The sequence below is a fragment of the Phoca vitulina genome, unplaced genomic scaffold (assembly GCF_004348235.1).
Source record: "Phoca vitulina isolate PV1807 unplaced genomic scaffold, GSC_HSeal_1.0 scaffold7, whole genome shotgun sequence".
NCBI classification, from domain to species: domain Eukaryota; kingdom Metazoa; phylum Chordata; class Mammalia; order Carnivora; family Phocidae; genus Phoca; species Phoca vitulina.
Genome location: NW_022589710.1, coordinates 22,840,437 through 22,856,826, shown reverse-complemented (window position 1 = coordinate 22,856,826; position 16,390 = coordinate 22,840,437). Strand labels below are relative to the sequence as shown.

The window sequence follows — 16,390 nt, the reverse complement described above, 5'->3', positions numbered from 1 at the left end:
CACTCTGCACCTAGCTTGCTAACAGTGCCCAGCCCCCAGGTACTTCTGTGAATCTGCCTGCTCCAACTCAGCCGTCCTTGGAAGGAGTTTTCCCAGGTGTTTGCAGGTCCCTTCCCACAGTGGACCTGGGAGGAACTTGCTGGCACTTCACACTCGACCCCTGTAATTTTCTGAGGACATGCCCTTTAATACACCTTTGGCAAGAGTCCAACCAAAATGGTGCCATAAGCCTGGTAGTATGCAAGCAGTCCTGACAGGGACAAGCACCTCTCCAAAGTGACTCCTGCCCTGAGGAGAGGGGAAGATAACCATATGCACCAGTTTCACTACAGCCCCAGCAGTGGGCTGGAGGCAGATAACTGGTCTGACTGCAGCCCCACCCACCAATGAAAGCTTCTCAGGGATAACAAAGGGAGAGTGCCCCCTGCAGTTCAATGCTACTGCAGCTCTGCTAAATGCCTGGGCTGACTCAACTCAAGTTCAAGGCAGCCCCAGACTGACCCACTAACAACACAGAAACCAAACCCTGCCTACAACAGGCAAAGAGAACTATTGCAGATAACTGGACTGAAGGCAAACATGACTCAACCACAATAGTAGGGCACATGCAACACACTTAGACACCCCTAAAAAGCACCAGGTCTGGTGAACAGAGGACATTACACTACAGGGCATTATAGGACCTCTTCATAAGGCCACTACTTTACTAAAATGTGTATTACATTCATTGATATTTGGATGTTAAGCCAACCTTAGATTCCTGGGATGAATCCTACTGGGTTATGGTTTTGTGTTTTTGTTGTTGTTGTTGTTGTTAAGATTTTATTTATTTATTTGAGAGAGAGGGCACAGAGGGAGAAGCAAACTCCCTGCTGAGCAGAGAGCCCAATGCGGGGCTCGATCCCAGGACCCTGAGATCATGACCTGAGCCAAAGGCAGACGCTTAACTGAGCCACCCAGGTGCCTCCCTACTGGGTCCTAGTTTATAATCCTTTTATATGTTACTTTAGTTAGATTTAGTTAGATTTAGTTTTCTAGTACTCTGAGGATTTTTCACATACATAGTCTAAAGAAACATTAATTTTTAGTTTCCTTTTTTGTGTTTATCTGTTTTGACATCAGGGTACTATTGGCCTCATAGATTGAGTTGGAAAATGTACCCTTTTCATCTATTTTTTTTTCTTCCTTAAAGCCTTTACTTTGAGACATAATGGAAAAATCTTACAGGTATGCATGGAAAAGTAAGACATGATTTCAGTGAAAAGTGAAGATAATCCAACTAGAAAGCTTTAATGCTTGTCAGCTAATGTTGAAGCTAAAGTTCTGAGTGTGACGTGTTGCAGGACTGAAAGGAACGGTAATTAGTATTTCTCTCCTTCAGAATCCACACCAACCTCCTCATAGTCCTTCTCGAGGGCAGCCATGTCCTTCCGGGCCCCCAAAAACTCCCCTCACCCACATACCAGTGAACAAAGGTATGTTTGGCATATATCAGGTTAAACATGTGGTCCAGGCCATCCCAAGCCTCAGCAATGGCTGTGTTGTTCCTCAGCATGCATACAGCTTCCTGTATTGTGGTCAGGTTTCCAACACGTACTAGTAGGAGGCTGGTAATTAACACCAACTTTGAAGCCAGTGGGACACCAATCCACAAACTGGATGCTGCATTTGGTCTTGATTGTGGTGGTGGCAGCATTGACATCTTTGGGAACCACGTTATCATGGTACAATGGGCAGGAAGCCATGTATTTACCATGGTGAGGGGCATATTTCATCATCTGGTTGGCTGGCTCAAAGCATACACTGGTGATCTCTGCTACAGAAAGTTGTTCACGGTAGGCTTTCTCTGCAGAGATGACAGGAGCATATGTGACTAGAGGGAAGTGGATGTGGGGACAGGGGACCAGATTGGTCTGAAATTCTGTCAGATCAACATTTAGGACTCCATCAAATCTGAGGGAAGCTATGATAGAGGACACAATTTGACCTATCACCTATTTAAGTTAGTATAGGTTGGGCGTTCAATATTAAGGTTTCTATGACAGATGTCTGGATGGCCTCATTGTCTACCGTGAAGGCACAGAATGCTCCAGGGTGGTGTGGTTAGTGAGGATGGAGTTGCAGGGCTCAACTACAGCTGTGGAAATCTGAGGGGATGGGTAAATGGAGAACTCCAGCTTGGATTTCTTGCCATAATCGAAAGAGAGACATTCCATCAGCAGGGAAGTAAACCCAGAACCAATTTCCCCTGCAAAGCTGTGGAAAACCAAGAATCCCTAAAGACCTGTGCACTGGTTGGCTGGTTTTTAAATTTGATCCAAGACAAGGTCAATAATCTCCTTGCCAATGGTGTAGTGCTCTGGGGCACAGTTTTTGGCAGCATCCTCCTTGCCTATGATGAGCTGCTCAGGGTGGAAGAGCTGGCCGTAGGTGCCAATGTGAACTTCATCAATGACCATTGGTTCCAAGTCTACAAACACTGCCCTGGACACATGCTTGCCAGCACCTGTCTCACTGAAGAAGGTGTTGAAGGAGTCATCTCCTCCTCCAATGGTCTTGTCACTTGGAATCTGGCATCTTGTCACTTGGCATCTGGGTTAGGTGCCATGTTCCAGGCAATAGATCTCCCAGCAGGCATTGCCAATCTGGACACCAGCATAGCTAATGTAGATAGAGATGCACTCAGGCATCTCTTTTTATTTTTGTTTTTTATTTTTACATTGTCATCGCTTTTTCCCCTCTTTTTCCTCTCTCTTTTCTCCTTATGGTTCTTTTGTCCTCTGGTATATGTACAATCTTGCGCCTGATGACGATTCCACATTTTTCTGAGGCACTGCTTATTTTTTCTTTATTATTTTTCCTTTCCATTTAGATTGTATAATATCTATTGATATATCTTCAAGTTTAATGTTTTTTTTTTCTTCTGCTATCTCCAATTTATTGTTGATTCCTTTAGTAATTTTTAAAAATTTTGGATATAAAATTCTAGGAATTCTGGAATTTCATTCTAAAATTTTGATTTGTTAATTATTTAATAATTTCTATCTGCTTTTTGATGTTCTCTATTTGATGAAATAATTTCACCACACTTTCCTTTATTTTCTTTTGGTATGGTTGCCTTTAATTCTTTGAACATATTTCAAGTAGCTTCTTAGAAGTCTTTCTTGCTAAGCCCATCACCTGGGCCCCCTCAAAAGCAGTTTCTACTGTCTTTTTTTTTTCCCCTATCAAATGGGTCACTCTTTTCTATTTCTTTCTATGTTATCTAAACTTTGTTGAAAACTGGACCTTTTATATAATATATTGTAGCAACTCTGTATACTAATCCCTAATTCCACCCCAAGTGTGCATAGAATTGGTAAAATGGCCTTATAATCAACTAGGCAATGAATAAAAGTTTTAAAGATGTACCTAAGCCTTTGTTCTACAGTTTTACTCAAAGTATACACTTTAGAGAAGCTTAAAATCATCTGTACAAAGAACTATTCACAAGAATATTCGTTATATCAATATTTGCTAGAGGGAGAGGAGGGAAAGAAAGAATCAACTTAAAAATCTATTAGCTAGAAAATGGATAAACGAATTTGAGTATTTTTTTATTGCTTCATTCTATCCACAAAATATATTATTTAAATTTTTAATATTGGTTGTGGTCGGTACACAAGATTTTTGTTCTTTTACCATGATTCTCTATTGTGAATAGATATGGAGTATTTGGCAATGAATAAGTAAAAGGAGAAAGATATATTTTTAAAAATAGACCTATACTATAAAATAATAAGTACTTTAGGCTGAAGACAAATGATTCTAGTTAGAAAATATATCTGCTTAAGTGAATGAAGAGTTACAAATAAGGTAAATGCATACTAAAATATAAACACAAGGGAAGACTCAACAATATGATATTAAAAATATCTAGAGTTTAAATAGAAAGACATAGATAGGTAAAAAGTAAAAGAATGGGAAAAAGTTGTAGCATGCAAACACTAATCATTACAAAGCTGAAGTGGCTTTATTAATATCAAAGTATGCTTCAGTTAAAGGAATATTAGTGGATAAGAAAAGGTATTTATTTTGATAAAGATCAAAAAACAAGAAGACAAGCAAATCTAAATGTGCGTCTAACAATGAAGTTCAAGAAACAGCTATTTCCACACTTGTTATAATAATCAATGCATGACTGTGATCCATGAGAAAAACATTGTCAAGTTGAGGGGGCATCACTGTTAACCCTCTAATCCTCAGACATTAAATAGATAAGAGGGGAATATTTATCAAATAAATTGTAAAACTTAGGTGAAATTTAAACATTTCTTATAAAACAGAAATAACATCATATTTAATGGTGAAAGATTGGCTTCTAATCTCTAAAATCAAGGAAATCAGGAAAATGTGAAAAAATTTGCTCCCATTACTTTTATTCAATATTGTACTGAAAATCCTTGTCAATACAAGAAGGTAAACAATATAGTGGAAGTCATATAGATTGGAAAGGAAGAAATAAAACCATCCTTATTTGCAAACATGCTTGTTTACATAACTAATTCAAAATTTATGTGAAAATGGAAAGATCCCAGAATAGCCAAGGCAATTTTAAAACAATAGAACAAAGTCAAAGGGTGTATACTATTTTATTGCAAGACATACTGTAATGATACAGAATTAAACAGTGTATCATATAGGCATAAGCCTAGAAACAAAATCAATATCACAGAATAGAATCCATAAATAGACACACATGTAAGTGATCAATTGATTTAAGATGCCAATGTAATTCAATTTAGGAAGATTGAATTTTCCACACACTGTGCTAGAACACCTGGATATGTCTATGAAAAAAGAAAAGAACTTTAGTCCCTACCTCATAAAATGTGACAAATTAACTCAAAATGGACCATAGGCCTAAATAAAAACCTAAAACTATAAAATTCTAGAAGAAAACATAAGAGAAATTCATTGTGAATGAGATGTCAGCCAAAGTGTTTTAGGACAAAACCCCCCCCATGTGAAAACAAAAACAAAAACAAAAAACAATAAATTGAACTTCATTTAAAAACCCTCTTCAAAAGGAAACATTACAAAGTGAAAAAGAAAGCCAAATGACAGGATATATTTACATTACTTAATAATGCAAAGGGCTTATTATCAAAATGTATAAAAACCTCTTATAATAATTAGAAAACAAATAACCAAACAAAAATGGGCAAAAGATGCTCAATATCTTTAGTTATTAGGAAAATGCAAAATAAAACCCAATGATATATTACTGTAGACACACACACCTGAAAAGCTAAGATTAAAAAAAAAAACGTTGACAATACCAAGTATTGGTGAAGATATGGAGCAAATGGAATTCTCAGATATTTTTGATAGAAATACAAAATGGTATGGTCACTTTTAACATTGATTTCCAATGTCTTATAACATTAAAATACACTTATTATACACTCCTACTCCAGGTATTTTACCAGGAGAAATAAAAACATACAACTCTACAATAACTCCTCGTGTTCATATAAATTTGTTCATAGGAGCCGTAAACTAGAGACAGCCCATATATCCATCAACAGGTGAATGGTTAAACTGATTGTGGTATATTTATTCAATGGAATACAACACAGCAAGCATTAAAAAAGAACACACTACCTGATACAGGTAACAAAATTAATGAATCTCAAAAACCATTATGCAGAGTGAATGAAGGCAAAAACAATTCTATTTATGTAAAGTTTTAGAAGAGACAAAAAAACCCATAGTGATGTAAGTAAGATCAGCAGTTGCTTGATTGAAGAATGAGGTTATGAAGTTGTATGTTATTTGTGAAAAATCCACCTGGATCTATACATTTTACTTGATTGTGCTTTACTATGGTAAATTACACCTAAGCAAAATGGATTTAGAAAGTAATACATACCATGAACAAAATACATTAAAATAGAACAAAAACAAAACCTAATGAAAAGTAGGTCTTTCCCCAGCCTACAGGCAAACACCATACATGGTTCAGGGTATATGTCCCCAGAAATAGTATATATATATGTGTAAACTCATAAGTGCATAATTGTGTTTTTTTAATATCAAAGGAATATTTTATATCTTAAAAGGAACACTCATAGATGTTTGTTTTTTATACTAAATTTACTAAAATTATAAATTAAAAAAAAAGAACTAATTTCTTCCATGATGTGAAGATAGAGGCCAATAATAACGTTGTATTAAGTTTGGTTTCTTCAATATCTCCATTCTTTAATCAATTCCAATGCTTTGAATATAACATAATTTTAAATTAATATTACATATCTGGGTCTCCTCAATCTCACTACCAACAATATTGGGGAATATATTTTGGAAAAGGAGCATGTGAAATGCAATTATCAGAGTTTAAGAGAGAGTTGTGGTGTTTTAAATTTGTGTAGCAAATCAGGATTTTAAAAACCACTTTGCTCTACCAAATTTTTATAGCCTAGCCACTTGATTTATAAGGGTTACTTTTCCTTTAAAAATCAGTAAGTGAAGTGCTGTAATTTTTACTACAGATTTACGTCATGATGAAAAGTTGATCTATTCTTGGAAGATTAAACATAAACTACACAATTTTGATAAATGGTTCATAATGAACAGATTTCATCTTGCTCTCTCCCAAAACGATTTTTTTAGCACTAAACCTTCTTGTTATATTCATATACATATTTAACTAAAGGAAGGATTTAATGATGAACATACACTGAAGAATAAAATTAGTTGTCTATTCAAAGAGAAAAGCTTTGAAATGAATAGAAGCACAAATTACATTTTTATGAATATGGGGAGTCTGAGCCATTTTACCTAATGATTTGTTAGATTGTGAAAGTACACCCTTTGTTATGTGTCTCATGAATTTTCTTATTTCTCTTGTGTATTCATATTTTTTAACAACAAATCATGCATATTCTTTAGGATTGACGTAAATTCATAATTTAAAATAACATTTACCTAGAACTGGCAAAGTAAATAAAATCTGATTAGACATCTGGTAAACCTGATAAATTCTCAACTTTTTTTTCTCTGTGATTTTATCAGACAAAACTGATAAAAACTCATATATTTCTTTTTTTTTCAGTGATTTTTATAGAGGAATAATTCAAGATCTAGATTTATGAAATAACTCTCTAGGGTCACAAAATTGATTATTAATAGCACCAGAAGTAGGTAAGTATTTCTAGTCTATCAAAATTTTCTGAATTACATAATAACTTGCTTCCAATATTGTATTGTCTTCTTTTGTATTCATCTATAGTTAGGATTTTGAAAGCATCAAGGCATTAATATTGCCTTATGAAAATAGCAAATTCACTTTATATGAAAAGTGTCTAAATTCGGCAGTCTCTGTTGGACATCTTCAATCATTATTTTGGAGCATATTATTGGTTGTACTTTGAAATGAGAGTTGAACTTACTATGTTTTAAACAGAAGCAGATGCCAACTGCTAAAAGAATAAAGAACGGCCTAACAACTTGAATGGGACCTACTGAGAAGGCTTGGAAATTGTGGAGAAAAAGTAGGCTATAGAGCATATATGAAGAATTAATCATAGAGTAGAATACTAGAATAGAATTCAGCCTTCCCGCAGAATTGAGACACAGCCCATAAATCTCAATATGAAACTCAGTGGGTGTGACATCCAATGTTCTGTATTCCATATCTACCCAGATGTTTTATCTTTTTTTGCATCAAAGGATTGAGAAATAAAATGGAAATTTGTATTTTTATTTAAAATGTTTTCATTAATAACATGTTCAGAATGATGGAACTATTTTACAGGATGAAATTAAGGACACTTTTTATATTCAAGTTTGAGTAGTTTCCTTTTAATCTAATCTGCAATAGATTCTATATTCATTTTCTAATTAATGATAAAGTTCAAACTCCCATATAACTCTGTGATTGTGTATTAACATATGGGGGCATTACTTTAATTCTTATAGTTTCCATTAGCGCATTCAACCACAGTTATAATATTCTCGTGTTTCAAATATTTTAATGTTTTACCACATACAAGCATTCCTGAATATGGCAGTAGGAGTTACTTAAGTGAATATTTTTTAAAATCTGAGCTTGACAAATAATGAATTTTCTATCTAAAAGAATCTATTTTATTTTTGGGGTGCCTGGGTGGCTCAGTCATAAGCGTCTGCCTTCGGCTCAAGTCATGATCCCGGGGTCCTGGGATTGAGCCCCACATCGGGCTCCCTGCTCCACGGGGAGCCTACTTCTCCCTCTCCCACCCCCCCTGCTTGTGTTCCCTCTCTCGCTGCTCTCTCTCTGTCAAATAAATAAATAAAATCTTTAAAAAAATTAAAAATTAAAAATTAAAAAAATAAAAGAATCTATTTTATTTTTATTTATTTTTTCTTTTTCTTTTTTTTATTATGTTATGTTAATCACCATACATTACATCATTAGTTTTTGATGTAGTGATGTAAAAGAATCTATTTTAAAATTAGGGCCAATCAATGAAAAATAGCGATTGATGACTGAACAAATATCTTCTCAAAATGATTGTTCTTGGTTTATATTAGAACTCAGAGGAAAATACATTAATTTTATGAACTTAAAGGGTTTTTTCCCTAAATAATAGCACAAAGACATTTAGACCTGTTCCTTTCAACAATTACTATTTTATCATTGAAAATTACTGAAACTGGACTTTGAATTTCTCTTAGACATGAGCCCACACACGAGAAAATGTAAATTAATGGTCCTCACGCAATAAGCCCTGAGGATGCTGTATTGCTCTGTTGGCCCTCTACTTGGCATGACATCTAATGGTCTCCTGCTATCTATTGTTTGCACCTTGAAAAAATAAGATTATTTATGCCAGCCTTGCAAATAAGTACACAATTTATCAGCACAAATTGTTTTGTCAGCCTGTCTTATTCTATAGTTTTGCCAGTTAATGAACACTAACTTAGTTTACCTCAGTAGCCTAACATAAGTCACTGCTTGTTCTCAACAAATGTCAGCAGCAGCATTGTCGAAGTTGGTAGCAGTGTGGTTTAAGTGAGTTAAAATCATATTAGCACTTGAAGGGAGGGAAATCGGAGGGGGAGACGAACCATAAGAGACTATGGACTCTGAGAAACAAACTGAGGGTTCTAGAGGGGAGGGGGGTGGGGGGATGGGTTAGCCTGGTGTTGGGTATTAAAGAGGGCACGTACTGCATGGAGCACTGGGTGTTATGCACAAACAATGAATCATGGAACACTACATCAAAAACTAATGATGTAATGTATGGTGACTAACATAACATAATAAAAAAAATTAAAAAAATCATACTAGCACTTACTTGTTGCTGTTTTTTTTTAAAATGTTATAGATATTTATACCTATAAAGTTCCACTTCATTTTGGCCTACATAATATAAACATTACCTGCAGTTAATCTAGCATATTGATTTTATGTACTTTTCCCTCCCTCTTCCCAAAACGCCACAAAAAAATGGCAATACAAAATAAAGGCTTATACCAATAAGAAATCAGGGAAAAGAAGAGATAATAATAGCATTCTAGAAACTACAAAGAGGACAGAAAAATTTAGAATAGCTTAGCAAACCAAAGAATAGCTAAGAATTAAGCCAGCTTTGGGGAATTGGGGTGGGATTGGTGAGACAACAAATATCAGACTGCTTCTGCAAATGTATATCCAGAAAGGCCCAAATGCCCACTTCTGAAGGCAGATTACAGAGGTCACAAGAGGAGGATAGTTTGGATGGTTCTAGACTCCTATTTTCCTTTAGGGGATAGACCCTGCATTCTTCCCTCATAATGGTTACTTTCTACAAATGTGCAATCATATAGCTTTCAATATAAGCAACACTCAGGGCTGAATGTGGGGGTGAATTGCAAAACTAAAAAGAGTGAAGTTACACACTTACCTTCATGACAAATAGTAAAACTCTCACACTCTGAATTTCTCGTTACCTCCCTATTTTTTTTTTTTACAGCTACTTTCATTTGAGTATTTTCTTACTTGTAGCCTAATTATCCTGACTGATACAGAAAACTTATCAACAATCGATGGAGTTACTGTTTGAAAAATCTGCTTTAATATAGTTAAATACTTTGTTCTCATAGGGAAAAAATGTGGCGAAAGTAACAAGGTTTAAGTCACATTTCTATTCCACCAAAGTGTATTACTAGGCCGAGGAGTGAGAAGGAGCAAGAGTGTTCCTCCATAACCTTCTGCTCAAACCTATCTGCTACTGATGGAGTCGAAATGTATGGGTCTAGATATGTCATTGATCTTGGGTCCTTCAGAAAGCAGTAGAGCATTTCCATCTTTGGCCATTTCTCACTTTCTTGTAGATGTCCACATTAACATGTGCAATTAAGTTATGTAACAAAATGCTAATAATATTTGTGTAACAAATAACTGCCCTTTCTGTCCATTTATTTGTATAATAATCATAAATAAGTATTTCCTTATATACAACATACTAATTTTATCTTCTACCTTAGCTGATTATGATACTCATTATTTTTGTGTATGCTCATACTAGCTACTCTGCTTTGATGCTTACACAATTAAAGAACTTTGTTTCATGACATAATCATCGTGATTGATAGCAGTAATTTCCAAACTGCATCCAGTGCTAGAGTTCTGCAGAGATGGTCAAAGAGCTTTCTTAAGGGGCCAATGTGTGTGTGTGTCTATGCATGTTTGTGTATTCATATGTATATGAGTATATATGAGTGTATGTGTACATGTGTATGGATCAGTATATATTTATGACTGTACACATATCTGTTATGTTTACGCATGTATGTGTAAGAGGTGTTACAAAGGAGTATAGCTTCAGGACCCTGTTTCATGCTACACTCACAGTAATTGTAATTACACCTGTTTTGTTTTTAAAGCTCCTTCTAAATTTGTTGCAGTGCCTGGGTGGTGCAGTCGGTTAAGCACTGGACTCTTGATTTTGGCTCAGGTTGTGATCTCAGGGTCACAGGACTGAGCCCCACCTCTGGTTCCATGCACAAAGGGGAATCTGCTTGAGATTCTCTCTCTCCCTCGCTCTCTGCCCCTCCCCAACTTCAAATAAATAAACCAATTAAAAAAAAGTAAACCTCCTTATAAGTTTGTATATGGGAAAACAATGTTAAAGAAAGAAGAAAAATGTAAAAGGAGCTCAGCAAACAGCCAAAAATCACTTAAACCTGCTTTTCTAAAATAATTAGGGACATACACTTTAAAACCACATATAATCTTTCAATTTAATTTTAGCAAAAATATCACCCTCTACATTTTTTTCCGAAGCAAGATAGCTTTCCATAAATAGCCATATTTTGATCCAGATATTTTTTCTCTTTTCTTTTCCCTGGATCACCTTATGGAGGAATTATAATAAGCAGAAAAATTGGCAAAATCCAAGGATCAGAAAGAAAAAAGAAATGGAACAGGGCTAGATAATCCATAAATTGCACAATAAGCTTTAGAGTTATTGAATTGATTCTAGTTCAGAAATGGTTTGGCCTAAAATATTCTTCCTTGTCTGTAGTCTGCATATTTGCATATGCTTTCATAGAAATCAAGGCCAAATCACTTGGCAGAAATACCTTTACCCACTATATTTTTTTACTTTACTAGTGACTCTGAAGCCTTCACTAAATTGAAAGAATTTAAAAATAATTTATGTATTTTCTGGAGATTCCTGGAAAGTAGTGAACAATAGTGGAAGCACCTCTATGAATATAGAAATATTAGTGAACATAGGAAACATACTTTGAATTTAAGTTTTCAGACAAGTGGCAATATGGAAAAATTAAGCTGCTTTATTTTTCTACTTTCAGAAATTAAATTTAAAAATGGGAATGTGACATTCTCATAAGTAACATGCACATTGCATTGTATTTCCAATTTTAGACTGCACTCCATATCTAAGTTCTCAAACTTGGCATTAGGACAACCTCCCAGCCCTTAAATGATTCTTCTTTTTAAAGCACAGATTCCCACTTTTTCTATTAGAAAATCTAACTCTTGGGTCTATTTTACTCATGTACGGTGTTTTTGCCATAAACATCTTTTCCACAAGCATTTTACTACAGATATTTTTACCACATCACTAACTGGCTGTAAGGCAATGTTGCCATAAAAGATTAAAAAAAAAAAAGCAAAAAAACAAAAAAATTGATTGACAGTTTGTTGGTTTCATCAACAGGTTGACAGTTTCGTTTCATTTTTCCATTGATTCAGTACTCCCATTTTTATATTATATAAGTCTTAGCTTTCATGATGGCCTATACAGTGGTCCTGAAATTGTATTCCCCACAGAAATTTGGGATGTCTATCAACAGATGTGGCAATATGCCAAGAACAGATAGCAGGGCAGAAAGCTTTCACAACACAGTACAAAGCTCAGATACACACATGCATCCTAGTATGTGGGAAAAATATGTTTTTTGTATGAATGACTTGCTATCATGGCTCCCATCTTCTCTTATGGCATACACAGGAGATGTAGTATCTGATAGTGAGTTTCAGGGGGTTTGGTATACTACCAGGGATCTCCTAAAGACAGAAGAGGCTATGGAGTCCTGAAGAATGACTGAGAGTGAAATTTTGGACACCCATTTAGATCAAGGAAGTCTTGATTCCTCTCATAATAGTCCATGTTTTGGTTAATGTTGTTGAATGCCTATTTTTAGGGTAGATATGCCATAAACAAATTGAGAGGAGGAATGATACCTTGTTCATATTTATTCATATAGAGCACTCCAGAGTGCTTTTCCCATTAAGGGGATATCTGGCAATATCTGGAGACACTTTGATGGTCACAACTAGGGAAATGTTAATGGCATGTAGTGACTAGAGGTCATTCATCACACCATGACGACAATAACAAAGGACAAGCAGAAATCAACAAATTTTTAATGAATTGCTAAAGGGCAATTGTGGGCTGTGATGGTATAGAATTTCTGGGAGATGCAGACACAAGGGGTGTTTGCACCCACTCACAGGTTTGTTTCCTCAGACCTTCCACTGAAATACAATGAAAAACAATAAAGGAATATTTGAAGAAACCCCCCTTTGTCAGTGCAGGAGGAAGAGATGGCTACTGCTGTAAAAAAGACACAAAGCCCTCCCCCACCCCAGCCCCGCCGGCTTGGGCTTCTCTGTCAAAAGCCTTAAGTCTCGCAAGCTGGTGCAGCCACTCTGGAAAACAGTATGGAGGTTCCTCAAAAAGTTGAAAATAGAGCTACCCTATGATCCAGCAATTGCACTACTGGGTATTTACCCCAAAGATACAAATGTAGTGATCCAAAGGGGTACGTGCACCCTGATGTTTATAGCAGCAGTGTCCACAATAGCCAAACTGTGGAAAGAGCCAAGATGTCCATCGACAGATGAATGGATAAAGAAGAAGTGGTATATATATACAATGGAATATTATGCAGCCATCAAAAGGAACGAAATCTTGCCATTTGCAATGACATGGATGGAACTGGAGGGTATTATGCTGAGCGAAATAAGTCAATCAGAGAAAGACATGTATCATATGACCTCACTGATATGAGGAATTCTTAATCTCAGGAAATAAACTGAGGGTTGCTGGAGTGGTGGGGGGGTGGGAGGGATGGGGTGGCTGGGTGATAGACATTGGGGAGGGTATGTGCTATGGTGAGCGCTGTGAATTGTGTAAGACTGTTGAATCACAGACCTGTACCTCTGAAACAAATAATACATTATATGTTAAAAAAAAAAAGAAGAAGAAGAAGATAGCAGGAAGGGAAAAATGAAGGGGGGGAATCAGAGGGGGAGACAAACCATGGAGACTATGGACTTTGAGAAACAAACTGAGGGTTCTAGAGGGGAGGGGGGTGGGGGGATGGGTTAGCCTGGTGATGGGTATTAAGGAGGGCACGTACTGCATGGAGCACTGGGTGTTATATGCAAACAATGAATCATGGAACACTACATCAAAAACTAATGATGTAATGCATGGTGATTAACATAACATAATAAAAAAAAAAGCCTTAAGTCTCTATTGGAAAAGCAGTGAACAGCCTCAATTTCAAGACACAGGTAAGACTTGTTGCTGTGGGAAGAACAGAAAATACAAAAACACTATTTCTATAGGAGGGACTGGAAACATTCCTGAGTCCAGGTTTCTAATCTAGTACAATTAGAGATCTCTTTCCTCTGTGGGCAGGGCAGGACACACACAATGACCACCACACATAAACCAATGACCACACAATGACCACCACAGATAAAAGGTAGAATTTGGCTACCAAGAAGAAGGACAGGAACATTAAGAAATCCCCAACATTGAGATCACACATGTCCTGCATAAGACTGAGGTGGGACCAGGACAACAGAGAACTCCTTAGGTCCCCAAAACAAGGTTAGCAACCACTGAAAAAATTAGCAACATCACTCTGACTCTAGGAGAGAGACAAGACTCTTTCTGAAGCACTATCTGGCAGGGACAGATGAAAACCAAGGATGGGATTTTAACTCTAAATTAAATCTTCAATCCAACACCTACCCTAAGCACAGGTATCCTCAGTACTTTAAAGATACTGTCTCAGGGACGCCTGAGTGGCTCAGTCGTTAAGCGTCTGCCTTCGGCTCAGGTCATGATCCCAGGGTCCTGGGATGGAGCCCCGCATCGGGCTCCCCGCTTAGCGGGAAGCCTGCTTCTCCCTCTCCCACTCCCCCTGCTTGTGTTCTCTCTCTCGTTGTGTCTCTCTCTGTCAAATAAATAAAATCTTTTAAAAAAAAAAGATACTGTTTCATTGTTTCTGACTTATTTTTTTCTGAAGAAAAGTTTGGTTTGACTTTTATCTTTGCCTCACTGGATGGAATATGTCTTTTTATTTGGCTGCTTTAATAATTTTCCCTTTATCTTTTTTTTTAATAAAGCTTGAATATGATGTACCTAAGTGTGTGTGTGTGTGTGTGTGTTTCATTTATCCTGCTTAGTTTCTCTGTGTTTCCTGGATTTTTAATCTTCTATTATTTCATTATTTTCATGAAGTTCCCAGCTATTATATAGTCAAATATTTCTTCTGCTCTGTTCTTTTTTTCTTTTCCTTTTGGGATTCCAATATATTGACCAGTGATATTGTCCCAACAGTTCTTGGGATCTCCTTTCTGTTTTTCTTTTCCACTCTTTTTGTTTGTGTTTCACTTTGGGTGATATCTACTCATCTATTCTCAAGTTTATTGATTCTTTTACTTTTGTAGTAAGTCTACTGATAAGTATGTTCAAAAAGTTATTCATCTCTCTGATCTCATATTTTTAGCATTTCCTTTTAATTCTTATAGTTTATATCTCTCTTCTGAAGTTCTTTATCTGTTCATGCATGTTATTTACATTTCCAGTAGATTCATTAACATGTTAATCACTGTCATTATTAAATCCCTATCTGATGGTTCCTACATTTGAATATCCTCTGATTCTGGTTCTGTTTATTATTTTGTTTTTATTGTTTTTCCTGTTTGCCTTATAATTTTTTTATTGAATGTTAGGCATCCTGTGTAGGACAGGAGAGATGAAGCTAAATAGAATTTATTCTTAATAGGGGGTATATATTTTTTCAGGCTGTAAATGCAGGAGATTGATTTAAACTAGTTAGGGGGTAAGTTGGGTTTGGATTTTATTATTGCTATGTTAACTTCAGTGTTTCCAGAAACATTAAAAAATAATTTGTAAAATATTCCTGTAAGACCTACATTAAAAATCAATTTTATAGACAAACTCAAGATTAAAAGGATAAGAAAAGTGTTCAAGCTTACACAATCAATGATAAAGCATCTTAAAGAGCCAAATGTACTGTAAAGTTATTGCTGTTAATGGCTACCTATATAGCCTTCAGAGTTTTAGAGCCCATGAGTACCTATGATAAGATAAAAACTGCTAGGTAAGAAGTTACAGGAGAGCTTCTAGCTGGTCTGAGTGCAACTCACATGTTTTAAACTTGTTACCTGTGAGCATACTAGGAAAATGTGTGGTGGTATTTTAGGAATGGATTTTGGTCATCTTTAACTTATCATATAGAATAGGAAGGCCCTTAAAGTCTGGAAAATGTGAAATATTTCAGTTTTTCAAAGGAAGATGGATGTAACAAAGTATAGACTGGTAAAGTAACTTTAATAACATTATGAAAGCAATTTGTGAATTAGTCATTTGTTCATCAAGAGAAAGCCTGGGTCAGTGAAAACCCATATTTGGTTTGTTTTCTTTAATTTTTTATAACCCCAGAATTGACCTCTACCTAAATTTGTTGATACGAATGATGCCACACACACATATACACACACCACAAAAGGCTATGAAAAGGTTTATTACTAACAAAATGAGGCTTTCTGAGGAGACTAGGATAGCTCCTAAACAGCTTCAAAAAT

General features: G+C 35.8%; 1 pseudogene; it reads right to left on the bottom strand.

Annotated features, from left to right (window-relative positions):
• Nucleotides 1–1,361: 1,361 nt before the first annotated feature.
• On the bottom strand, nucleotides 1,362–2,690 carry LOC116632635 (annotated as a pseudogene).
• Nucleotides 2,691–16,390: the final 13,700 nt, after the last annotated feature.